We start from the raw sequence: 22768 nt of genomic DNA on the forward strand, positions 1-22768 counted from the left end.
TCTTTCCCTCTGCCTCCCTCCCTCCTGTGGTGTCACAGAAGCTGCCATTTGCAGCCTCCCTCCCTCCCTCCCTCCCTCTCTTTTCTCCTCCCCTCCTCTCTTTCTCTCTCTCCTGTTGTCTCTCTCCCTCCCTCCCACATCATGGCACTACCAGTTGACAGCAACTTGATGCACAGACATATCATTCAGAAAACACAAGCAGACAATTTACCATTGTATTTGATCACATGTTAATCAAAAGTTAGATGGAGGCAACATTATGAAGCAAGGCAGGATGACAATTTCACAATGACTTCTCACATCAAATTAACAACGCAGAATTTGCTGCCTTTTTGAGCCCATCTGCTCTGCTTTTACTCTGAGATAAGTCCTGTTATCCCACCATTAAGCTTCATAGAAAAGGGCTGATTCACTCTCTCTATTACTCCTCTATCAGAGTTAAATGTCTGAAAAAAAAGCACCTGTAATTTCACCTGGCCCTTGCAGCACCAGGTGAGGATATTAACTGTTGCACAGCTGTGACGTGACCAGGGCAAATCTCCATGTATCTTTTTGACCTGCGGTAGCCTGTCACCATATTGAAAGATTCTACGTGTGCAGTGTATGTATGGATATCATGCTGCTCAGTGGTGTGTCTCAGTGCAGAGTGATGCCTTTCACACTTGTCACCAACAACTAATCAGCAATATTTGACCCAAGGATGTGCGTGTGTGCGTGTGTGTGTGCATGTGTGTTTGACAATATGACAGTCTCACCACACCAGGACTCCCATGTCAGAGGAATTGGAATTGAAGTATGCCAATTAGTCTGTTAGTCAGCTCTCCGTTCTACATATGAAGTCTCACAGAAAAAAACAAAAACTCCCCAGGATGAGCTGTTTCTAGCGTTCACACAGGACTGTTGTCTCTATGTGTCACTGTGTCTTTATCTCTGAATATTCAGTGTCCCTTGTTTTTACATTCAGGTGTTTTTGGGAGCAAGCTGTAGCTATTTCTCCGTCGGCACCTCTGTTGAGTACATTACTGTTACCCTTGACAGCTCCAAAGTGTGACATTATCCTCAGAGCTGAGTGCCTGCGCCCCTTTTCTCGCGTCTTTTCAGAGAGCCAGTCATCAGTCAAGCGCTATAAGAGATGACAATTAGTAAGGGAGGGGGCTGAAAGAGTGAGAAGTTTCTAAATACAGCCATACTGGCTCAGCCCCAGCTTTATCACTAATGATTCATCAGTGCAGGAACCCTCTCTTTTTTTTTCCTTTTTCTCTCTGTAGTCCTGTTCTTTCTCCTTCGCAGCCTCTGATTTCAGACTTCTGAGGGTGATTTGCAATAGCCTGTGTGTGATCATCACCAGGCTATTGTGTTTGGCCGAGGACATCAACTAATGCAGCTCAAAGCTTCCTTTTAAAGTGCCTCTCGGTCTGTGTCGGCAACAGGTACTGTACCGGATCCCCGCATAATGTAAGGCTTCGACGCTGTGGCGCTGCAAGCCTGGAGAACAGTAGATCACAAGGTTCACATATCCAGACTGTAAACCTCGTTATGTAACTGCACCATAATCACAGGTGGCAGCTCACATATCCTTTGGATGTCTGTGTCTAAATGAGAGGGTTTTGCCTCCCAGGGAGATGGCTAAGTGGGATTCACTGCTGCTTCCATGGCTACAGGTATAAAACATTTTCACTGTTTTCAGACCAAAAAGAAATGGTAGAGATGAAGAAAAAAACAGAGGGAAAGAGGAAGGGAGGGGACTGTTGGTCAGCTACGGTCATTACAAACATGACTCATCAGAGAAAGAGTGTGTTGGGAAAATTAAAAATGGAGATCATAATCCAGTTAATATTGAATCTGATTTTTTTTTTTCTTGCTTGAATGGGTATATTTTAATTTTTTTTTCTTAAATTGATTGTTTTAACCAAATTCCAGTTAATACACCAATCACACCTGGAGCTGCACTTGATTGGCTCCATTTACTAAACATTTACTAAAACATGTCTATTCAGGCCATTTTGCAGCATTTGATCTGAAAGACCTACATGCAGTGCAGTATGGCGACTGTTCTGCCCCTGAGGAAATATAATTCTAATTCAATAACTAAATGACAAATGAAGAAGTCAATTGAAACTACTTTTAGGCTTTGATTTTACATCGATATAATTATACATGGCATTGATTTCACAAGAAATGTTGCGACCCTGAGCTATGATGTAACTGAAACAAAATCACGAAAACAGACTAAATGTGAAAATGGAAAAGAAAAGTGACACACTGAGGTATGGAAACTGCAGCTGAGCAGAGAAGTGAAGAAAAAGAAGAGAGAGTTGGAGATAGTGAGATCTCTCCACTGCTGCCAGTTGTATGAAGCAAGGTGTAATTTGCATTAATCAGAAGGGTCCTATGAATAAACTTTTCACAATCTTTCTGGTGATAGTGATTGTGGCGTTTCATCTTTTACAATAAAGCTCGCAGGCACAGGCAGACACTGCACAGGAGCTCCGCTGACTTATTGCTGCTGACAGCTCAATCTCTCTCCATCATAATCAAGAAATATCATCCGAAGGATTTTGGCACACAGAGTGAAATACATATAAAATATGTGCTGTGACAGTAATGTCTGATACTTCAAATAAATTAAATCAGCATGTCTTTTTAAAAATTTAGGTGAAGATTTATTTAATTTGCAGGGAATAGATTGGATGTGTAAGCATTTTATATAGGAAATCTGTCCCATGTGATTTTGATTCCTCAAAACCACAGCTACACCTTTTACCTTTTATCTTAACAAATCATCCTGTCCCACATTAATGCGTCTTTATATTGTGTGGAAGCCCGGAAGAGCTCTGAACTTCCCCCTCCCTCCCTGTTCGGCTTGTCATTAAGCACCCCAATTACATTATTCTCTGAGACTCCTGTCTAATGCAGCTATTTCAGGCTTTGGAGCCATTCCTGTTCATTTCATTTTTGCAACTTCATTTCTCGTCAGCAGGGATTAGGAATGTGATATTACTGTACTCACGCTGGCTGAAATAGTTGTGAAAAGGCCTTCTTGTTCTTGAGCCCAGCTGGTTGTTGTTTAGCGTGACGGTGGTGGAGCGTGCATGTGTGGGGGGTTGATTTGTTGGACAGTGTGGGAAAAGCATCTTAGATAAGATAAGATAAGATAAAATATACTTTAATATCTCTGTAGGGAATTTTTTCTAGACTCTGTCTGTCACAAAAGATAAAATCATACATACTGCATAGTAAAAGAAAAAATGTCATCATCGTAACAGCACGTGGCTTCCATACACATACACAGTTTGCACATACACATACACAACAGTTTTCCTGTACACATATACACATACACACCTGCTGACAATGGCGACATTTTGCACAACCTTCATGGCCAACATCTACATTACATATTAGTGTTGAGAAGCTTAATGGACATCTTACACAATCTTAAAAATTATCCAGAGCAGATGGTCTTAAAGCCTTAATTTTTTTTTTGTTGTGTTGTATTTTGTGCTGCAGTGCCTCATTAAGTGCTTTTACATAGTCCAAGATGTCTAGTTGCTAATGATGTCCATTGGAGGTTCCAGTTTGGCAAAAATCCCATGTAATAAAGGAAAATAGTGTCTTTTATTGGAAAGAAATTGAGACAAATACTGAAAGGTAATTGGGTATGTACAGTATTTTGCACATGTTCACATACAAAGCTGTTGATGTGCATGACTTTGATGTAGGTTGATGTATATTGTATAATGCTATTGAGGTCTGATACCTGTGAAGCCCCATTCAGACCAACCACAAATGCGGCATTTCCAAGGTCACTGTGCACTCTGAAAGATGGTATAAAGGAGTTTGAGGAAAAAAATGTGTTTAGATGGTGAATATTTTGATTATATTTTTGATACACACCACCACACACTCATCTTCCTTTGTTAAACATGCTTGTTAAACCATGTTAAGCCAGACCTACCATGAGCCTTAGAGCCATAATGTGGCTACCAGGCATTTAAGTCCATGCAAAACCACTGAGTGTCCTGCTTACTGTCCATCACCTGACACTCACAGGAAGCAATAGAAAGTAATAATCCCTCATCATCATTGTAAGCCAGATCCACAGTTAATTTCCAGCCAGGTTTGATACTCTCAACTTTGTATTGATTTTTTTCAGGAAAATACTGCAATAGTAGGACATTGCACAACACCTACTACTCCATCACAATCACAGGGGCCATGACTGCATGTGAGGACAGAGGCCAGTATTGCTTTTACATAATGACTCCTACAGCTGCACTTAAAATCCCTCTTTCTCTCCGCCTCACTCTGGTTTGGCTGGTGCTACGTTAAGTCCAGGAAATGAACAATGGCCATTCTACTACATAATAACGTCACTCTTATCTTACACCTGTGTCCATAGTCTACATTTGAGTAATGTTTTCTCCAATCAGACTTTGGTAATTATCATATCAAGGCATAAATAGGAGTGGGTTTTGATTGGCTGAAAGATGTTTCAGGCAACAGTTTAACTACTGTTCTAAATCAGTGCTCCAATGACAGTAAACTTAAGTAACAATAGTAATAATGCAAACTTACTTGTGAAACTAGCTCATTTAACAGTTTCCCTTTGTTTGCTTCCATAAGTCGTCATAATATGAGGTTGATAATGTCACTCCATGGTGCCTCAATAAATACAATAATGGTATCCACATTGGTAATTTTTTATCTGATACTCGTACTGATCTACTTTTACATTTTATTTGAATTCAATGTGAAAAATGCAATTTCTTAATACTTGAGTCACTGGTTGGTATACCTTCCTCTTCATATTTAAAAATGTTATGCTGACATGCTAAATTGAATTGCAATGCCAGTTTTAATCTCCAAGATTACACTTGTTTTTGGATCAAAAGTAGGTTGTAATAATATGCGTAGCTGTAGCATTAATTTGTCAATGATGAATATTGATGCAGGGACAGTTTATGGCTCTTAGGTGATCCAGGAGTGTAAATCCTTCTTTACATGTCTGACAATATTGTCACTACCATTTAGCTAACTTCTACTATATTGTTTCTTGGTGCTAATGCTAATCTGAAGGGGTTTTGAGTAATCAGGTAAAAGGAAAAGCTGGTAATGTATAGAAAACTGCCATGTGACAAAGTTTTGAGCACCCTCTTTACATCTCCTACAGTGACAAGTGTTAATTTACCGTTGACTGAGGTATGAATACAGCCTATTGTTAGCTAGTTATATAAACTCATTGTACAGTAACTAGACTTACTAAACTTAAATCAGTGAGGTTTTTACTGTCAGGCTGGCAGCACTATTAACCAGCATGAATCTAAGCTCTTATGCTCCAGTGATGCAGGCGTGTGGCCCTGTGGTGGTGAGTGACACAGGGGTGTGTGGCAGTAACATAAGCCCTCTTCTACTAACTCTAACTTTTGTTTCAGAGTGTGTAGTTTGACATTGTACATCTTTCACCCACTAAGAACTGCACAAATGTAATTTTCCACTTAACTTGCCACTCAGCACAGTCAGCAGCTTGTACTGTAAGTACATACAAACACTAACGTTTCTGCTCTTCAGAATATTGTCTCATTATGTTGTTAAAGAGTGAAACAAATTGAAGAGTTTTGTTCTTCAATGAGATCCTCCACATTAAAAAGAATGTCACCCTGCCTCTCATTTTGACTGCTGCTGGTGATGGGTCAGCATTGAATTTTGGAGACATGATCTTTACTTTCTGACAGCAGAATACTTCTTGGTTTTTAAATTACCTGATGAATGTCAGGCAGAAAAATGCTTTCTTACACAGTGAAACCCTTCATATACTTTTTAACTTGTCAGAAACTTGTATCCTGGCTTTTCACAGAAGTTTCATTACCTAATGCGCTGTGCGGCGCGATGCTGGGGGTTGGCAGGCGGGTATCTATGGTTCATCATGTCCTCACCTTGACAGCATGCTGAGAAAAGCTCCTGTCTGCCTTTCCACCAATACCCTGGGGGTGAGAAAATTAATCGGCTCAGGATCCAGTGTCCTCACAGCCATCGCTCCCTCTGCTGACCCTGACCTCTGCCTCTGCCCAAACGACAGACCATCCCTGTAGTGATCAAACACTCTGGCCACCCTTCACCAGTGTCAGAAGTAAATTTACTTCAGTACACTTTTGAGGTGCTGGTACTCTACTTGAGAATTCTCTTTTCAGGAGACAGGAACTATTGTACTTTTTACTCTGCTACAGCTGTAACTTCTAGTTATTGAACTGATTAGGATTTTACATAAAAGATGTGATTATCTTACGAAGTATAATGCACTCTTTAGGTATTCTTCGAGGGATTCTCTGCTATATTTTGCTTCGAATACCAAATGCAGGATCTTTACTTGTAACAGAGTATTTTACATTGTGGTATTGCTACTTTTACTTAAAGTATCTGAATGCTGAAAAAAATCAGAACTTGTTAAACTTTGGCTTTTGTAACACATTCAATACCTTTGACATTTTGCAGAGTTCAATCACAGGTGGGAATCCTTTGCTCATTTGTGGAAAAAGCAAATGCTCATGAATTTATCTATTGCGTCATGATTTAATAAGATTTTTAGATCAAATTGCTGTTGCGTAAACAAATGTGACACATGATGCTGAGCACTGTAATCATCAGCATGCTTTGTTCTTATCAATTTATTTTTGGAAAGTTTTCTAATTGAAGCATTTGAACCACTCAGGTACTTCAGATACACTGAATGTCTATGGGGAAAATGAGGTTAATTCTTTTGATTTGATAACCAATCATAGTATGGTCCCGCACAACATTACAACTAAATGTGGCAATTAGTGGATGTACAGATGACTGCTCACCTGATGTTCCTGTTGTGCCTCTTCTTCCCCATGTGATGTGGTGTCTTGGAAAGTTCGTTATAACAGATGTTGTCACTCATGACACAAATTAAACCTCTGCTGAACTGATTATGTCTTCAGGCGTTCTTGGACTTCTTCTCTGTTTCTATAGCTGATATTTTTAGAGCTGATTTCACACAAAAAAAATCCTCCAGCTCATTTATTCTCCTGGACATGACCACCTGTATGGAGGACTGCTTGTCACTCACTAAAAGACTAATGGAGGGCGTTATCATTCTGAATAAAAGCTTGTCCATCTTTAGAACAAAGAAAATGGGTGAACGGGCATATATGCAGTCCTCATTCAACTGGTTTATATTCTTCAAAGATATAAAATCCTCTACATTTCTTGCAAATGAGCTGGCTTTAAATGGCAGAACGAGGACAGGGAGAGCAGTTAAGAGTCAGCAGGCACATCGTGACTTCATCAGAGTTACTGTATGTGTTCCCTCGTTCCTCTGCTCCTCTAACCTTGATGCCTCATCTGCAATATGATTGGACAGTTCCTGTAGATCTCTCAGAGTTAGAGTCCCAGGAAGGGTGACTGGTCACAGCGTTGTGCTCAGGACATCAGACAAAACCAAGTGAAACCAGGCCAAGAACCAGATCACATCTTGTCATGTAGTATAAAACCAGAGATTGATTTGGAATCAATGAACACAAACTTGAGAATGGAACATGACAATTTTGTTGCACAAGGTGATGGTTAATTAAAAAGTATACGTGTTGTCTATGTAGAATATTCGATGTACTTGTTTTGCAGATTGGTCTGCGTGGGTGTGTGTGCGTCTGTGTTAGAACTTGTCTTGTGCTGAGCTTCTCTCACGTTTGCATGTATGTGTGCACAGGAAAGTGTGTGCACGCAGAGCTATTTGTAGCAGGTCTGGCTCCCTGGGAACCCATCCTCCATCTGTCAATTCCACACAGCCGAGCCCAGCAAAGCCCTAATTTTACCCTAAATTTACCAGCAGCTGACCCTTTTTCCTCCGTGGCATCATAGACCCTATTATTTCGAAACGTCGCTCTCTAATACTTTGCTTTCACACCACTACTCTACCCCTCTTTCTCTTTCTCTCCGACATACACACTCATAAAGACCTATCTTTACTCTTCACATGCTCTTTCACACACTCAGTATCAGTCACTGTCACACCTATGCGCACTCATCTGTGATGTCACTAGAATAGACAGTGGACAGAAACAGCAGATTTATGCTAAATAGCAAAGAGCTTTTGGAATGCAGTACTGAAGGTTGAACAAAGGTTCAAAAAGTGTGTTGTGATATGACTGGTATGTTGAGATGCTGAAAAATAGGCCCTGTGGCCCTGGAAAAATGAATTAACCAGTGGGGCATATGGTGGTTTTGAGCAGGCATATGGTGAGATGCCATTTGCCCCGTTAGCTTGGGGCGTTTTTGGAGAAAGCAACAAGAAACCATTCATAAGACTGGGCTAAGAAGCTTTCCTGTACACATGAGAGCTGGAGTAAAGAGGACATGCCAGGACCATGTACTGTATTTATTTAAAGGACTATGCTGGTGGTTTTGCAGATTTCTGACCATTAACTGGAAATGGTATACTTTACAGCTGACAGTTTCCTTTTTGGCAGCCATTGGCTTCCATGCATATTGGTATGATATGAGAATCAAACTTGGAGAGACATGAAACTTAGTAAATCTAAACTATTCACTGATAGATCGTTAATCTATCAGTGAATAGTCCATTACTTTATTTTATTGCTAAAGTTGATTATTTGTGTGTTTTTTATGTAGTTGCAAGCAAGGAACTTTTTGAAAATTGTACACGTTGATGTGACACTCACATCTCAGATTTGGCTGGCAAGAGGCTACCCTTCTGAAATAGGGAACAACTAAACTCTCTTTTCTATTTCACAACATTCATGTTTGCTAATTGTTTGTCTTCAGGGTTGTATTTTCTGACATCATTGCTTATGAATGCAATGCTTTTTGTTATAGTAGCACTCTCTGCTTCATTGTCAATTAAACCTTTGGAATTCTTTGCACAGTCTCCTGATAAAGATTGACTCTCACATCCGTTATCCTTCAAGTACAATTCAACCTTTGCATGCTTATTAACATTGCATGTCTATATAAAAACATATAGCCTTCAGCATGGGCGTGGCAGCATCAGTTGTTCTCAGCGCTGGAGTTTTCTAGGTTGGGCCCAGTGTTGCGTGGCAGGAGCTGGTAGCAAGGCCACAGCAGTGCCGTTGCGTCAGCTATATTCTCTACTGAGGCTTTACACTAATTCACTGCATCCGATCCCGCAGCAAGGCGCTCAATGGCCCCGCTCACTGGCTCCAAAGGCCAAACATTTCTGCCATTGTTCCCTTGAGAGAGGCTGGATTTAAAGGGATGCCTGGGGAAGGGGAGGATGTTCAGCAATTTTTTTGGGGGGGGGACAGCTACTGTTCACATGGGTGAAGTTCACCACAACTTTTTGCATGTCTATATGTGTGTGTATTTGGGTGTCACTGACCCAAGGTAACCCGCTGGGATTCGCTCTGGCTCTGTGTGAGAGTAAGCTTTTTGAGTTGCTGTCCTTCTTTAACAGCTCTCACTGTGGGCGTGTGGATGAGAAGTGAGAAATAGACTGAGGCTGTGTGAAATTATTAAAAGTCAGTCCTCGTTTGAGTTGTGGGAATCACATAGTGTTGAAAGAGAGGATACAAATTCAGTAGGTGCATTGATGTGTATCAAACAATAATTTTCAAATATAGTACTTAACTAGGATGACTATTAGAGAAAGAGTATCCTATAATTATCATATTTTGTTCCATGGTTTATGCTGATCAAATGGTTACAACACCATCAGCCAATCATTTTCTTTTTGTTTGGTCTTTTTCTGTTTTTGGATCTTGTGCAATTTAGATTTTCTATCATTTGTTGAATTCATGAATCAGCAGTTTACTGACATTAGACCTTTTGAATTAAGTCTGTAAATAAGCACTTTGAGGATATTGCTAAGTGCGCTCTCTGATCACACTGGCCCCAAAAAATGTCTTCAAGACCTCAGTGTTGCATCTATGCCTTTAGCTCTTTTATAGATTTTCTGACTATATATAGCCCGGTTTTAGACCAACCAGCAAACTTTAATATATTACTACAATATAGAGTATAAACAGTTCTGAATGTCAGACATACTGTACGCATCAAATAACCTAAATGATAAACCGTTATCTTAGATAGAAGCTTTCAAAAAACATATTACAAAGTGCTGTAAAACAACCAAAGTAAAGAATAGCGAATGTGCTTAAGACAGACATCTTAGACAGTCACAAACTATTTACAAGTCTTTACATTCAAATGGTTAATTGATATGTTATTGGCGTTGTACTGGAATGTGATTTTTTTTTTTTTTTTACCATAACTTGGTACCTTTTCAACTGTGTTGGGTGAAGGACTCTCATATTTTCATGCTCAATGAAAGATAGTTTCATTACACTGGAGACATTCAGAGATGGAGGACCCAAACTTATGTAACATTTAGCTTTAGTGCATTTAATCCTCCGGCATTAAAGCCTACAGCTTTGCGCTCATAACATTATCCAACTCAGGAGACACCGGGTTGGGGTGCTCTCATTACAGCAATGAGCCTCCTCATTGAGCCCTCATGTCACCATTAGGTTCAGACGCGCACTACCATGAAAGAAGAGGTGCAAACCGACAGTCACCAGCCTTCTCTATTACACCAATGGGGAGAGGCTCTCATCAACCCCACAATACACACGTCAGTAAGACTTGGAACAGAGAACACCCTCTGAGGTTTTGTCTCACCTGTAACTCCATCTCACCACCTCTTAACTCTGTCATCCTATTTCATACCTGACAAATAGATTTTTTTTTTCAAGTTAATGATAACAAATTCAGCTTTTTTTGTAATCACTGTTACTTGTTAGTAGACACTTAAAAGACAGTTTAAAGGCCCCATCATTAAATACAACAATTACAGTGCAATTTAAAAAAACAAATAGTGAAGTCGTATAATAAATATTAATCTCTACACCCATTTTATCTTTTTTTTAAAGTTGTTTATGTCACTACTTTTAATCTGCTACGGTACTGTTACTTGCAAGCGTAGCAGAATGTTTTAAGAACATAGATCAGTTTTTACTTTTTTATAAAAACAAAGGCTTTTTACACAAAAGACATTGACGTGTTAAAGTAGGGGAAGCACAGGTGTAAATAATAAAATCAATGATGGCTGATTTCAATTTAGCTGCATTGGTCTCAGGGTCTTGGTATTGTGCATTCTGGCTCACAGTCACACTGTCACGGTTTACTGGGACACTTAAATAAAACAGATCCATTATTAATGTTATTAGGAACACCTGTGCTTTTCCTATAATGACAAGTCAGAATATCTGCTGTGAAAAATTGCATATTTATAGTACATAATCTCAATCTTTGGAGGTGGCAATTATGATTAACCCTGGATAAACAAAAAGAGGTCAAATGAACACTGGGTACTGTCTGTGGGTGTTATGTCAACCATGTTTTATGGTCACCATAATAGTACCAATTTACACCATTTTATGGTCTCTGTGTGATTTTCCACACCACATACAATCATAATTAAGTATCATCTGGTAATCATACAGTACTGGCAGCTACAAGAGTCAAACCTTTGCCAAAGTTGAATCTTTTTGTTGGTTTATTGTGACTAAAGTGACCCTGATGACCCAGCACAGGATAAGTGGGTATAGATGAATGGATGGAGTAGTTACAATGAGCAACCAAATAACTTTAGGAATTACTAGAGGTCTGTCTCATCTCATGTAATAGTCTTTACTCCTGGTCATTGTCTGACATACTGATGCAGCTAAATCATCCTTGAAAAAATCCAGACCCAAAGTCAGCTTTTTTTTCAACCCTCAACTGTCTTTACTGAGACAAACTCCTTCAAATTAATCTCTCTCCTTCAGTTTCTGAATTTCATTTATGTGTTGCCGCTAAGCTGCAACACAAAGCAGAAGTGTCCTGAACGCTGCAGGATTATTCACTGCGTTGCATCAGAGCAGGCAATAACAGTAGAGGACAGGAAGATCCCAAGTGGTGATGCTTAATGCTCTCATTTTGGAGGACTTATTTTATTTTTGGCTCATTCGCCACACACAAGAGCTCAAGTGGCTGTGCCAATAGCACTGCACAGTAACCTCAGTGCCCTGCCCGTTAATGCATGACAGATAGAGCTTGCTCTGCCATGAAGAGTGTGTCCTTTTGGTTCACAAAATAGATTTATCAATTACTTTGCAAAGTAACTTGATGCATGTAGGGGATGAGAGTTTAAACTAATCATATGGAACATATTTAAGTGATTGTTCTGTTAACACAATAGAGACTGTGATCAGCAGCCTCTAAACTAGTTCATGAAAGCATTGGCTCTGCTACACAGGAAGTGATGCAGCAACAACATCTGTTTGGGATACTCTGAAGGAAAACTAGTTAATTAATATAAGCAGTCATCAGTGGATGGGCAATTAAAAGAGTTTCTGGGAAGTGCAGTGCAAAACCACCGCCCTATTGGCTGCTTAGCACCAAATATATCAACAAATAAATTCAGATGTTACTTGTAGTAAGTAGTTCATCAGAGATCCAAATTCTTAATTTCATATCATATAAATACGATATGGAAATGCTGCATGTGTTATTATATGTTTTGTAATTCTCATAGCTTTTGCAAACTACTTCATAACAATTTCCTTTCCATGCTGATACTGAAACATGTCCAGCGTGAGCTATCTTAGCAGTCAGGAAATTGAGCGTTTAATCTTTCAGCAACTGGAAACGATCCTCTAATTACTGTAATTGGCTGGTGAGGAAGCGGGTGTGGTGGCATGAAGGAGCCTCAGTGGCACCGTGATCAGCGGCCTCTAACTGTCCTCTCAGCGTCATCGCCTCGGCTGTTTTATCACCTCCAACCACTCTATCCTCCCGGATTGTGTTTCACCGGTCTGCTCTTCACCTCCACCCCCCTGAAGACCCCACAGGGAGGGTGTCTGTATTTCTATATGAGCACAACACCAGCAGTTTTCATAAAAAGCTTTATTCTTTATATATAAAGGGTTGATGGAGTAATATAATATTGACCCAAGTGTTTCTTAGGAGAAACTTCATTAACTGAAATGCTCTAACCACTCAAGTGTGGCTAAAATTTGACCTTTAGGCTGAGCTCCTCACTTATTTTGAAGCTAGAGTTAAAGAGCAGGTAAATATGATTGATGGTGGGTTTTGTGCATGCACAGAGGGATACCAAAATCCAACCCAGTAATCAATCACTTGATCAATAGGAAACACTGTCACAACTGTCTCCCCTTGCAGTCTCAGTAGTACTGTACTGTATACAGATCAATACAAGAATGAGCTTTACAAAGGAGTTGAATTAGTCAAAACAGTTTTGAAATAATCCATTTCTTAATTGTTAACTCTAACACTTGTTTTTTGAACTGAAACAAACAGCATGGCTGAGAAATTAGAAAAAAAAAATGAACAAAACAACCCGCAGTTGCTCACTTCCCTTTTGCCTCAGCTATTTTGATAATCAGATCCACTATGCCAACTCGTCATGTTCAAACAGAACACGAAGAGACCAAAGTGAGGGAACAAGGCAAATCTCCAGGCTAAAAGTGTCATTAAATCAGACATTGCTTCACTCAAAACTCTCGTCGAACGAAAGAGATTTTTTTTTTTCTCCCCAAGACAGGGCGGTTTTGGAACTGACTGAGGTAGGAGGAAGGAGAGTCGACGGTGTATGGTGCTGTCAGGCCGGCTTAGTGTCAGGGTCTGTACCGGCCATGCTGAGCTGGTGTCCCTGTGAGTCTCCAAAGCAGGGCACCAGCAGAACAGTGACACTCCCAGGACATGCGACCTTTTCCCAACAGTCACCCTGGACTGCTCTCTCCACTGGATGTCTCAGGAGTCGTCGTTTACATCTTATTGACAATCTTTTTTTATCAGCTTCAGACTGTGTATAAACCAATTGTGCATTGTGGTATTTAGGCTGTTTAATACTTATATATTAATACCAAAATTCCAGTATTTATTTTCATGACCGTTCTGTGGTAACTTATATCGTTGACATACCCGCTTTTTCTCAACATCGTCCCCTTCGTCTTCAGTTATTGTTTCCCTCCATTTCCCAGAGTGTCTTTCAGAAATCCCCCCGTGACTGGGTGTGAAGTTGCTGCATTCAGCCGAGGCTTACATGTGTACAGCAGGTGGAGAGAGCAATTAAATGTAGCGGAGTGAGAGATTTTTCAGTAAAGCTGAGAGTATCACCCCGAACTGGCTTAACACAAAATTGTCTTCTGGTTGCATTGCATCATGGTCTCTTGAGGCTTCTGCCTGTGCTAGCTTTAACACTTCTATGATGGATTTCCCCTGCATGGGTGTTAAATTTTGTAAAATTGCTGCAGTAAAAAAAAAAGCTGTTCTTGCTTGTTAATTCTGCCGGGATGACCTTTATGGTTGGTGTATTTGGGTCAGTGGTTCCCATTCCTATTTTATCTTTTTGGCTTGTGAATCCTCAGATCAAAGCTGTATTTACTGGGGACCACTCATCACAGGTTGCATATGTAACAGGTTGTGACCAGTTCAACCAAAAAAGGATTCCTACCTTCAATCCAATAAAGATTGATTTATTTGAATAATCTTTAGGTGCCTGAAGAGGTAAGATTATCCAGTAATTCAAGAACAAGAGTCATACTAGAGGTCTAGTGAGGCTGTACAGCTGAGGTTGAAGCATTTTAGAGGATTTAGAAAGATAACAGGTGTCTGCTGACTGACATGTCACGTTGTTTTATTTATCCAGTGATCCATAGGAGTATGTAGACAAGGTTAAGACCTACCTGTTTAGCTCTGCATCATGATATTTTTATATGGTTTGTAATTTGTATTTCTGTCTATGTTTTCTATGTTTTTAAAGTTAATCTCTTGGATTTTGCTGGTAGTTTAAAAAATAATTATTATCTGTATTATACTTACTATTTTTGCCGCATTTGTTATGTGGCACTAAGTGAGCAATATATACAAAGGTTGACTCATTTTTGACGGTGTTTTGATTTTTAGTTTTATTTCAAACTTTCCTGAGTGGATTTTGAATTCTGCTTCATCACAGTATGATAACACTAAGATAATATATGATTAACTGGTAAAACCTTTATTTATTATAAACAAAAATAGCATGTTTTGGTTGGCTCCTCTGTGACGATTAAAAAAAAAAGACTTTTCCCTCAGTAAAGCTAATTGCTCTCATGATAACAAGAGGCTTTTTTTGTGGTTCATTTGTCTTTCTGGGTCCTCTGTATTTCTCCCGGCCTTTTCTACAAGGAACATCTAATCAATTTCTGTATAATTGGAGCTGTGTTAAGATGATCTGCAGGAGTGGGACGTCGTCTCTAACCTTACACACACACACACACACACAAAGAATGTGAACTGTAGCGCAACTTCAACATTGGTACCTTTGGTTATGATAGAGAAAGCATGTCCACAGGGAGTTGGGAACTCTAATAAGATGCTGTACATTTTCTCACTTTTTCACCTTATAACCTTTAAAGAGAATGCACAGTTATCCAAACTTTGTAGTCTTTTCATCTGTCCGATGTAAAAGGTTCTTTCATATAACCTTGTTTCAAGTAGTGCACAGGTAACATTCTGCTGATAGAAACTGAAAACCAGTGCAAAATGGTTGAACATCTCATCATAGTCACCTTCAGCTGGTTGAATGAAGTCCTTGAGAGGATTTTGGATTAGTTTAGCACCAGTAAAACCATCACCAAGCTGTGCCTCTGCTGGGCAATCTACGAATTTCCCTTTACTGTGTCAGACAGACTTCTCTTTTTTGGGGTATCACTTTGTTTGTTCTTGCATTCTCCCCGAGGAATGATAAAGTGCTCTCTGCTTTTATAGACCTCAGCAGTGCTGAGCGTGCGGCTGTCTAGCAAAGTTACCACTGCGCTGTCAAAGCAGTAAGACTCCCAAGTCTAAGTCTCCTAAGTCTAACAGGACTTCCAGTATTCTGCAGGGTCATTGTGGAGTCCCTTCTTCCCTAGCCATTCTGGCACTGAATCAAATCTGAGTCACAGTTAGGTTTCATTTTAGTGTCTGCAGGTTGGACTTGAGTGTCATATCTAACCAGGATGGATTTATTTTAACAAGATTTATTTAAAACAGGTAATTATTGCTACGACAGTAATGGTGAAAGAGAGAAAAACACCCAAACAGACAAGACTTGTTCAAAAGCACAGGTAAACATTCCTGCTTCTTTCTTGTCCTTTTTTGGCTGGAGCACAGGGGCCAGCCCTTTAAACACTAAAGTCTGTGACTGAGAGATGAAGTTACACTATTAGTTGGACTTCATCACTCGCCTTGGCCAAGTGTCGCCACTTCCTGTGTCCGTCTAGTGTGTCATACAGGGTCCAGCCATATACTAGGTTTTGACCTAGCCTTGTTTGACTGCGGATTGCCCACATTTGCCATCTGATTCCTTAACGCCTGTTGTCTTTTTATGCATCAGCCAACAGCTAAGTGCCGCTTCAAGCAGATATCTCATCAAAATGCATGTAAAGCTGGGTACTGTCGCTGTGACACTGATGATGTGTTTCTTTATGCCAGTCACAAAAAAAGGGTACTTCAGTTCAATTTCACCCAAAGGAGCATATAAAACTGAGGAAAACGTTTGCTTTGGCCGCTACTGCTGGTGTATATACTGTTACTGTGATTATTCTATCAAAATACTACTCTCATGTTCTAGTAATTTGAGTCAAATTCACACTCATGTCATAGCATCAAACGTTTTCTCCTGAATGGGTCAAAACTCCATTAATGATGTGTATGGATCTGCGATTAGGCTCACAGCTGCTGAACAGGATTAGTCCTCCTGTACCTCACCTCCTGTCCATTTCTTTCCAATCAAGCTATCTAATCTTATTACTTCACTAATTAACTGCAGCCGGTGCTATTTTTAGTATCTAGGGCAGCCTGGTATCCCCATGACCTGAGTGGACTGGCTGGATTTGTGTGATTATACACTAACTCTAAGTGATAATCTGTCATATTTTGATATAAATGAATGTCTGCTTCACTCCTGTCTGTTGCTGATTGATACAACTCATTAGTGATTTGACCTATCACATTAATGAAGGTCTCTATGAAAAAAAATCCTCTGGTACACGGGAAGTGAAGCGTTTGGCCACAAGTGCTCTTTGGGGAGCTGCTGTGAAAAAACAAAGAAGCAATGAAAATGCTGATGAAAGATTAAGTAGAGCTGCAACTAATGATGATTTTTATTATTGATTACTCTGCAAACTATTTTCTCGAATAATTGATTAATTGTTTTGTCTGTGAAAAGTCAGATAATAGTGAAAAATGCCTGTTATAATGTCTTAGAGCCCATGGTGACATCTTAAATGTCTTGTTTTATCAGTCAGTTAGTTCAGTTTACTATCATATATGAAACAGAAAAGCTTCAAATCACATCTTAAAAATGACAAACGATTATTCAATCATCAAAATATTTGAGTTGGATAGTTATTTTTCTGTCGATCAGCTAATCAATTAAGCAATTTATCGTTGAAGCTCCAAAATGAAGACACAACACACATAACATTGGATTAGAGCTTTAGTTAGTTAGTAATTGATATGGAATAGTTATTTTAAAGAATTAGCATAATTTATTTATTACAGTGTTTTGCAAAGCAGTGACCTTCAGGAGGACACGTCTTTTCAAACAGCTCAGAGCCACTTTTAAGAGTGATGTGAAGCGACAGGAAGGATCACCGCTGACCTGCCCACTCAGGCAAACATCCAGTCAAAAACTTTCCTCTGAGAAACTGTACCAGTCTATTACTGTCATAATAAAATGACAAATGACTGTTTTGCCTTTTGTCTCAATACAGAGGAGCACAAAACAATATAACATACAACATTTTTGGCAGTTCAACCCCCCAAAACTTGTACAGTAGGTCACATGACTGGAGGTTTCATAATGTGGTCCAGGGCTGCATCCTGATGGATGGAATAAATTTGTTTGGAAGATCAAATATGTAACAGTTCAAGATCATTTATAATTTTGCAGATGATTTACAGATTGTTTCTCTCTTTATTTTTTATGTGTCTTTGGTAACAATTTACTTAAAGTTCCCCTATTTAACATTTATAAGCACATTTAATAAGTGCTTTATAACACATCTATACGTCTATAACTTATAACTACATTACTGTGTGTTATAAACAATCTATTAAATGTCTGTATACCCCTTAAGTAAAATGAAGTAAAATGTCACTGTGCCTTTTTATATTGAGCACTAATGGCCATTCACTTCTCTTTCCTCAACAGCTGAAGTGAATGCCATGTGGCTTGAATACACAGTTCTTTATAACACTGTATGAATGAATCGATGCTGAATGCTACATTTATTCTCCTGTCTATTATAAGTCTTACTCTGCCCTTTGCACTGTGTGGGAAACACTATTTTTGTCCCATGTGTTTGTACAGGTACTGAAGGCACAGTGAAATTCTGACTTTGTTTTCACACATGATCAACAAGTCACCTGTTGAGATTTTTTTCTCCTTATTATTGATATGATTGATCTATTTTTGAAGCTACAATACATGACCTCAACAATAATGTTAAAAAAGACAATACAAAAGCATCAATAACATATGATTTACTTGTTCGGAAGACGCACCTGCACGATAAAAACATAGGTACAATGAAAATTAATATGATTCTGATTTCAATGTGGAGCTGTGAATTGTTAATCTTCCTACTCATGGTGAGTGTTTTCTCAACCACGCTCTCTTTGTCTGCTCTCTCGGTGCCGTGCAATAACACTCAAAATGAATCATCTGCCACTCTGAGCGCATTGTTTCTGACCAGGTTACTTGCTGCACCGCCACCGGTTCTGAACCAACCTAAAAACCCCCGCTGAACCTCATTTCTGCCAACGTAATTCTGTTTGCACCCATCGGCCCCCATCTCTGCTTTAAATGGATTAATCCACAGGTGAAGAACAACAAACGAGACTCCCATTTCTTTCCAAACAGACACAGAAACACAGCTGTGAGAGTGAAAGGCTTTTAGTATGTGTAAAGACAAAGCTGACGAGACAAATAAGCAATAGAAGTGAGTATGCTTCTGCTGAGGAGAATGACTAATGAATATGAAATGCTTCCTCCACACTTAGATCCAGTTGAAAGTATTGTTGATGAGGTAATGAAGTCTCTGATGATGTAAAGGCAAATGATGTCATCTCTGATACTCCTAAATATCTTAATACATTCCCCTAAAATGAACTTGAGCTACAAATAAGTGACTGTTATCATTTGCCATCTACCTAGTCCCCTAAAATCTTCACTCTGATACTCTTTGTAGAAATGCTAATGTGACAGATGATTTACCAACAGCTATTTAGATCAAGCCTAAAATTAGATGAGCACATCATTGCCTTGTCTCTAGTAACAAGGCATATGTAAAGGATGTGCAGAAGATCACACTTTGAGACCTGTGATTATTAATTTTCACTTCCAGACGGTCCCTGACACCTTGGAGGATGAGGCACGGCTGGTTAAGAGGAGCCGTAGCGCTGAGCACGGCTGACATTAATTTAATGTGTCTGCATGTTTGTGTGTGTGTGTGTGTATGTGTGTGTGCATATACCAGTCTGAGCTGATCAATTTTTATGGCCGTCTGTGTAACAGTCTTTGTATCAGCATTTGTCTTGTGCTTTTCATTTCCCATTCTCAACACAGAACATACCAGAGCGATGGCGACGGAGCACGGACTCCAGCTCTGGTTACCACACTGACCATACAACACTGGTCACCTGAAACCCAGCACCTACAGCCACCTACAACCAGTCAGCTTCATTTGTCACTTTCACCACATGGCTCATGGTACACTCAACAATATATCCTCAGTCTGAAGGTACTTTCTACCAATAACTGCTGCAAACAGATGTTCAGTGTTTCACAGTAGATTTTAAACACAGAATCAGAATAGAAATCACACACACACATCATGAAAACACAGCAGGGGACGCAGCAGAACAGGAAAAAATGAAGCCCACATACACTTTCATTAGACTGTCTATAACATGTAACATAAAAAATCAAGATGTGCATTAGCTGTGTACAATCAGGCAGCCTATCACATTGCATGAAGCAATTCCCACCCACAGTCTTCTTTTCCACCAACTGCAGTGAGAAAGGTTGTGTTTCCTGTCACGGCTGCCAGTGGTCACGGTTGCCTCGCATCCCTGCAGCTTGCTGTCTGGCTGACTAACCTTTTTTCCATTTTTGCCTGATGAGGCCGGTGCTGGCTGGGCCTTTCAGTGAGGCCATCTCCTCACTTTCACTGCACAGTGCTGAGACACTCTGGCTCCCTGCCCTGCCAGCCTCCTCGTCCTCCTCCTCCTCCTCCTCCCTCCGCCCTGCTTTGTTTCTGACCGCCACCTCCCCACCTGCCCCGAACACACTCTCCACCCCCCCCTCCGAGGAGCCACAACAGCGCTCCATCCAGCGAAGATGTAAACTAAGCTAGCACAACACCAACACACCCTCCTCCATTATTCATCTGCCCCCTTTAATGAGTTTTCCATCCACCTTCATGAATCTACCACAATTAAAAGAAAACAATTGTTGTGTTCGATCACTTTAATTTCATTTATGTTGGAGGTATTGCTTTTGTACAAATGGATCTGTCTTATATTAAATGCTTCCCTGTGTGTTAAGTAATGAAAATTGAGGAAGAACTAAATCATGGAACAGAAAATGCAAAATGATAATACATTTTTCAGCAGATAGGGTGGCCCAAAAACAATGGCAGCGACACGCAGAACACCCAGGTGCAGTATTGAAACTGATTTGTCTTTCACAATCTCATTTGTCTCTTGAAACAAATTATATTTAGCCAACAATTTGCTTACTTTACGCAAACCAGACTGTGTTCTTCAAAGTGTGCTTGCAGAAGTGTAGCATTCCCAGTAGTCTGATCAAATCTTGCGGAAATTAATTTGATAATTAATCCTCCTCTGTGACCCTCTTTTCTTTTTACACTAAAGAGCTGTCTAAGCTTTCACTGTCGTGCCAGGACAAAAGATAGTGTGTCAATCACACAGATAATATGTTTGTTTACATACCGTGATCATGAAAAGGAGGCCAGCTAAATATTTGATGGCTTCTTCAAGTTACCCAGTAGCAGTCACCCTGTGACCCAACACTAGAGTTGGACCTCGGCAACATCCAGTCATTGTTAAACACCTCTACACAGCTCTGGCTCACATTTGCAAATAATATAATCAGGCTTTGTGCTCTCTCTGCTCACTGTATTGAAGCCGTGGACACAATAGTGACTCTCAGCAACCAGTGGTCCTCAATGTGCAGCATCGACTCGGTTATAATCAATCAATAAAATTGTAATAACCCAGAAGATAAAATGTGACAGATTATCACTAAATTCTCTTTAAAAATCTAGAATAAGTGCTCAGTCTTGTTTATCACAAGCTAATCAGCACCCCGTCGCCCGTAACCTCACCTTGACTCCTTAACACACTTGCATACACTTCAGACACTTTGAGCGTAGCATCCCAGTGGACAGAGTTCAACCGAGCATGCATCAGCACTCGTCTGTGCTCTTCATACCGCAGGCATTCAGCAGTACTCGCTACACTACTCGAGTCAACCCACACACACACACACACACCTCAGTTCTCCTCCTCTAATCTCAGAGTAGCTACTCCGTGATGCCGGGACAATGTGAAACGTATAGTCCAAACAAAGAGCCGAGAGAAAGACAAAGAGTGAGTGGGACGGGAGTGAGCGAGAAAGCTGGAGATGAGACAAATGTCTGCGGCATCACGAAGGGGCAATTAAGCGCTTAGTCACGAAAGAACATCTTATCCTTTTATTGCCTATATTGTGTCACTCCAAATATAACTTTAAATGAAAATAGCGAATCATTGTCTGATATATTTTGTTGTTTCGTCACTTCTGATTGATCGTTGCCCTTTACATACACCGTCTCCTTTAAAACAATACTTGATGAGCTTCAGAATCATTTCTTTTTTAAAGCAGTAAATCTTAAGTGTTGTCAATTGGAACAGAGACAAACTGTGGCTATATGTGCAGAATTGTCTTCATTACCCATGTTTTGAATAGAGGGAATTACTTATTATACTGAGTTTTTCATCTGTGCAGATTTCAGATGTTTATAATAGAAATTATTCAATCAGAAGAAAAATCCTCTAAGCCCACTGAGATGTATTCAAATCTTAGAGACTTCAGAAAAGGCTTGATTGCCTTTAATATATACCATGACTCTGATGAGGATGATTGCTCATAATTGAACTGCTGGTGCAGCAATCTAATCAAGAGCTAACAGTTATTTAGATTAAATGTGCAACAAAGAGCTACTATTGCGCTTTTACATTAGAAAGCATGAAAAGCCATAAAGGTCGTCGCTGCAGTAGAGCAGCAACTACTGAAACATTATGGCTGTAGCTTTTCTGAAGGTAATTTACTGTGCTGTACTAGACTAGAAAAGAATTGAACTAAATTGAATTGAACAGCTTTCAGTAATCCACTAAATTAAGGTCAGCAGAGTCTATTTCTTTTATTTCATGACGTCATTATAGTAGCAGTATTATTTGCCTTATCTTGCATGTTTAAACCACATTGTAAAGTGAAAACAAGCTTAATATTTATTTAATGGTGGTTCAAGTGTTGTCGGGACAGCCAATAATGTGATCTGCATCAAAGCATTAAGACAAGTTGACCAGGTAAGACGAGGAGATGGTTTTCCCCATTTACAAGCATCTAATTACCTTATCGTAGCTCCTTAAGTACAACATTAGATGTCTAACTCGT

The 22768-nt window shown here is 39.7% G+C and overlaps 1 long non-coding RNA gene across 3 annotated transcripts in view; it reads left to right on the top strand.

Moving 5' to 3' along the window:
- Positions 1-22768, top strand: part of LOC122971712 — a 46488-nt gene that overhangs the window by 18527 nt on the left and 5193 nt on the right. The window lies entirely within an intron of this gene.

Source organism: Thunnus albacares, chromosome 20 (genome assembly GCF_914725855.1).
Source record: "Thunnus albacares chromosome 20, fThuAlb1.1, whole genome shotgun sequence".
NCBI classification, from domain to species: domain Eukaryota; kingdom Metazoa; phylum Chordata; class Actinopteri; order Scombriformes; family Scombridae; genus Thunnus; species Thunnus albacares.